This window comes from Halyomorpha halys, unplaced genomic scaffold (assembly GCF_000696795.3).
Source record: "Halyomorpha halys isolate HHAL.00 unplaced genomic scaffold, Hhal_1.1 Scaffold134.1, whole genome shotgun sequence".
Lineage (NCBI taxonomy): Eukaryota > Metazoa > Arthropoda > Insecta > Hemiptera > Pentatomidae > Halyomorpha > Halyomorpha halys.
The window spans coordinates 2,146,216-2,152,268 of NW_027107159.1; positions in this window are offsets into that span (position 1 = coordinate 2,146,216).

Here is a 6,053-nt window from a genome sequence, read left to right on the forward strand (position 1 = left end):
ATCTAGGATGGGGTATAGGCGTTTCAAAATAAGTTTTTCGAGGATTTTTCCCATGATCGGTAATAGAGAGATGGGACGGTAAGAGGATGGGTGTTCTGACGGCTTTTGGGGTTAGGGGATCATTTTGATTATAGATAGTTTCCATGGGTCAGGAAAATATGTGAAACGGAGAACGGCGTTATATAAGTAGGTGAGGAATAGGATGGCTTAAAAAAAAAAAAAAAAAAAAAAAAAAGTCAAACCTTCAGACTACATCGAACCATATTTGTCCAATTATTTTCACCATATATTTTATTATTTTTTATATTTTATTCACTTCATAAGTTCTTTCAATTATTTTTTTTTTATTTTACTTCAGTTTCAGTTTAGTATTTTTTAAATTCAATTATTAGTTTTATCTATTGAAATTAAATGATATTTCACTATTCTAGATTGTAAATCGCAACAGCTTCCTCAGTGCTCTAGTAATAAATAGTATAACTGAATCATATTCTTTTATGTTTATCGTTTTTGTATGTTATTTTGGCACCGACCGATATCTACTGTCTTCTGGTCGGTCTATATTGGATTTACTTTTCTGAATATATACATACATTACAGAAATTAAATTGTTTCATGGCAAACTAAATAATAGTTATTATAATACATAAATTATCTATCATGAGAAATCAAAATGACTCACCCTAGTATACCAGTTATCATAATTCTATAGCTTTTACTTCAGCGAGTAAAGCTGTATTTGAAAATATTTATTTCAATCGAGCTGTACACAACGAGAACAGAATGCAGTCACAGTTTATCGTAGAATATAATTTAATTATACAAAGAAAGTGGATATAGATTCTATGAAATACTACGTACATCAACTACCTACAGGCTACTACATACAAATTGTCTCCTACAGTTCTTTGACAACTCTGTTCGACAAGTGATCTATTCTCTAAATAATGACAGATGCTTATCATTGACAGAATGTTTCTTATATAAATAGATCAGGAGGATGGAGATATGTTAAAAACTAGAGGATAGTGTCGGGAAGAATTTATAAAATTTATAGGAATAAGTAGGACCAAGGCTGTGATAGCTTCCTACATCGTATATTCGTAACCAATCCGAAGTACTTCATAAATTACTCAATTTTCTCACTTTGTTACAAATGAAGTCATCCATAAAGACCTTACTGTTCTATATCTAACCAGTCTAGATATCAATCCTTCCATTATAAGCTCCTTGACCACCCAAACCCACTAGTTTCTAACTTAGTTTACTCTTCCATTCCTGACAATCCTCTGAGACGCCCGAAAAGAAGATGGGTTCGAGACTTTCTAATGTAGAAATTTTACTAGAGTGGTACCAATGAGTAGTTCCTCTTCATATCTGTATCACTATAATCTAACATTAAATTTACTGGATGAATTTTTATGTAAATATAGTTGGAAATGTAAATAAATAAAAAAATTGTATATTATAGGTCACATGGTGCAAATAATACCTAGTTTGATTGATAGGAAATTAACACCCTCGACATGCGTCTCGACTAGAAGAAGAAAATTGTTAGTGCTGCCCTTGAAAAGTATGTTGTAAAAAAGAGAAATCTAGAGAATTTACAATATTTATTTAAATATTAATTTACTCAAACAAAAGTATACATAAAAGGAACAGAAGAGGGAATGGCCTATTATCATACCAAATCCTCTTTATGATGAGAGATGTAATGCAGTTCCATAATTTAAAACAAAAAATGTAAGCCTACGTTTCTTTACAGTTCAAGATACTGCAATTTACTTATTGCATAAGTAAGATACTTAGGTTTAGTTAGTGGAAAACCATTCCTTCTTGGCTCTCTCATGGCAATAATGATTAATAATTAAATTGAAGACCAACATATAGAAATAGACTTATCTGGTAATTTTATAATTCCTGGAATATTCTATATTCCTTCTTGGCTCAGAGTTTTCTTTCATGTCAATAATGATTGATAATTAAATTGAAGGAAAACTTTTAGAAATAGACATTTTGTATAATTCTTAATTTTTTTTAAATCTTTATACCAAATAAGAAAAGTGGTAGATGAGATAGGTGACTGTATTTAGTGTAAAGTCAGGAAATCAGTCCAGGTGTCTAAAAAATAAAATGTTGAGTTTTTCTAGTTACAAGGCGGAGTACAGTGTACTCAAGATTTAAATATATTGTAACAATTCTGAAACTTGCCATTTTCGTGTTTTGTGAGATGCTGATTCTGAAATAAATATATATTTTTTTAAAATATTTATTTATTGCTATTTACAACTGTACATTATAATACATTTAGTAAATCTGATCTAAGTTAAATTGGAGTGTTACAGGGGTGTAGAGAAACTACCCATTGGTCCACTCTAATGAAATAAATATTAAAAAAAAAAAAAACACCTTAAGCAGTTATTCTCGAAGTTTCTATGATTATTAAGACCCGAAACCTATACTGTTCCTATAAATGGTCGGTCAGGAAAAAGAAAAGATAATTTTAAAACTAAAATCGTAAAATAATTTTATTATAAATCGTTTAATAAGTGATAAATTACGCAAGAAAAGAATATATTTTAACCATCCGATGAATGAAGAATCACGTTCAGCTCGATTTGAAGTATTTACCAGGTTTTTAAAATCATTGGCCATACTTGGCGACGTTTCGAGCCAATTATGTAGGAGTCATTCCAAAAGGGGTTGAGATTTACGTTCTTTAGTTCCTATATTAAAACTCTAAATAAAGTTTTATTTTTCTATGCCACCTTCGTAATTTATTGCTTACTGTTTACTAATGAAACATTTTCTGGTTTGATGTGAATCTGTGTTAAAGGGAAAATTAGTTAATAAACAAATGTAATAATTCAGCATTTACAAGGCTCTCCATTTTCATGTTGACTGTTTAGATTTTCTTATGGATTAAAAAAAAACAATTTTTTTTTATTCAACAAATTTTTGTAATGGTGCGATAGGAGTTTTAAATGTGGTCTTAAAATCCGAAATGTTATGAAAATTTTACAATTGAGAAAGCTACAATAAAACAAGGACAGGTTGGTACAGACGTGGTTTTCATTCGCAATTACCCCTTTCTCCTTCTAGGAACTGAGTCATTTGATGGTATAATTAAAGGTAAACATATATAGACTTTATAAAACAAGACAGCACTGACGGAATAGAGAGTGATATTATTAAAGCTGACGAGATAGGAGGATGTATTTGATTAGGTAGGCAGGGGACAATACAAAAAGTTGTTCCCTGTTATCTCAATGTGACAGTACTTTAATGAAGTTGGTTGGAGAATTATATTAGTAAACTTTTACACTTCATCATCCAACATGGCCCCACATCCTAACGAGCATCATCAAAACTTATACCTTCCCTTCTCCCCTCCCAAGGAATATGGGTTTTTAAAATTCAAATCTCCTTCGGCTATAAATATGTGAGGGGACTCCATTGCATCCAGCGGTATATTGACTTTCGATCATTGCTTTTGAAATAAAATGTTAGTTATAAATAAAGAGAATGTTTGGAATGCATTATTTATTTAGAGAAATAACGTTAGGAAATATGGGGCCGCCCATTGCTCAGTGGTTACCAATTGATGTCAATTGGCGTTGCCGGTTCGAATCCGGCCTGGGGCGTTGACCTTTTTCATTGAGCAGTGGTCCCACAAAATGAAAAACTTTGACCCCCAACTATGGTTAGGCAGTGTAGGAATCCAATAGGAGTCTTTTCCGGAAAAAAAAAAAAAAAAAGAAAAATAATTTAAACTGATTAATCGGGTGTTTCGAATAAACTGAACGCTTTTTCTACAGAAAAAGCGGATTACTCTCTTAAATTGGAAAACAAAGCAGGAAAAACCCGATTTAAATGAAATAATAAAAGATACTATAAAAAATTTAATGAAAAAAACATAATTATTAAAAAAAAATTATAAATCATATATATAATAATTGACCGTATTATTTCAAATAATGAAGATGGCCATGGGTGCGATCAAAATAAAATATAAAATAATTTTATTATATAGCTATTTTATTATCAATGCGTATTTGAAATAAAACCATAAACGGTCACCTCCCCTCCCTTCTGTATACTTCGATTTTCTTTCATAGTTTCGAAATCTCTCAACTGGAACAAGGAGGTGGTCCTGATTTCTTCTTTACTCATTTGTTATTAATAATATTAATTTCATTTTTATTACTTGTTTCTCGACTTTTATTTAATCTCGAATAACTTCTTTATTTCCATCCTTTAGTTTGTTAAATTTTAAATTCATATCTACTTTTCTATTTTTAAGTGTTATTAGTATTTTTTTTTGTATCTTTTTAGCCCTGATGAAGATCTACAAAGTGGAGCGAAACGTCGGTAAATAAATACTTGTTAAATATTTTTTGTTTTTCTTTGTTTTTTGACCATCTTCTTAATTATTTAAAATATAAATAGTATGTTACCCACACACCAACAACTTTTGTCAACAAATTTGTGAAACAAAAGTAAATTAATCGCTTCTTTACCCGCTTGGTATGCATATTGTTCCAAATCAAATTTATTATAGAAAGCTTAAAATAAAAAAATATTACTGTATTCTGTGATAAAACTGTTTAATAACTATGGCTTACTTCACATGCAAAGTACATTTTGCCTTACTTGAAGAAAAATTACTAATATTTATCAATATTTAAATTAATCAATATCAATATGATAAATTAATATTTATCAATTATTTTCTTAAACGAGAGAATCTTTAATTATACTTTATATATTATATCTTTAATATTTTTCTTATGTTTAGCGGAAATTTACTTAGCACTACTGTGAATTAAGCCTTTGATATCAACTACGTCATAGCTTCATTTAAATAGACTGACACGGCTTTAATACCGACTTTTCAAGTTAGATTCTAATAAAATAGCTTTAATTTGGTTCAATGTCAAATAATTTAACATCTCTCATTATCAGTAGACATAAATAATCGATAGTTAACTAAAGGACAACAATTTTTCCAGGATGAAAAAAAAAAAATCCTGAAATTACAATAGCAATATGAATAGTAATACACCGTCAGAATGACTATAATGACTAGTAAAAATAATATTTAAAATATAAATTATATAAAAAATTCGTAAAACGCATAGATAAATCGAATTCATAAATAAATGTTTTCGTGTTTTCACAGTTGTTGGAACAAAGACGGACGGATTTAGTTTCAACCCAAATTTAAGTTCAAAATTCAAAATTTCCTAAAACGAATGATACGTTATGCTTCGACACTTATTTTGTGATATTGCAAGACCGTTTATAAACATTACTTTTAATATCACATAGATAATCAATAACCGATGGAATAAGAAGTCATATTTTTACGAGTGGTTTCCACAGACGTTCCTTTGTGCTAAAATAATAAACTTAAATCAAGTTATTTTTTAATTGGCCATGTTTACACAAATATATGGAAGGGTCACTTTACAGTAATGCTAAGGACATTTCCACTAACGTTAGGAATAATACAATTATGGTTCTCTCTTTCAGGAAAATAATTGAAAAAGTTTCTTAAAAGAGAGAACCTTTAGTTGTATTTTTCTTAAAGTTAGTGCTAAAATACTTAACATTTAGCATACTAAAATATTTCACTACTGTGAAGTAAGTCTTCGGTATTTTTTGTTTTAATTGTAAACATTTTAAGGAAGAACGTCGTGGCTTTTCTTGAAGATCTCCGCTTTTTTTTTGGGGGGGGGGGAGAGGTGGAGGTGAGAGGGGAGATTTTTTCATAAAAGTCAGGATCAACCTCGAAACTCGACATTCAGACCACCATTTTGCCCAAAAATGACGTCCGATTAGAAGTTGCATCTTGGCCGTTCATCAAGAACCTATTGGACCTAAGCTTACTAAGGGTCGTCCGTAGCTCAGATGGTTAGGCATAGGTGTACCGTTCTGGAATCTGCGGGCGCGCCGGTTCGAATCCTCCCTTTTTTCAATGGCGTTCCTACACAATGAAAAAAAAACACCATGGTTAGAATTAGTTGGTCACCTGTAGACAGACACCTTCA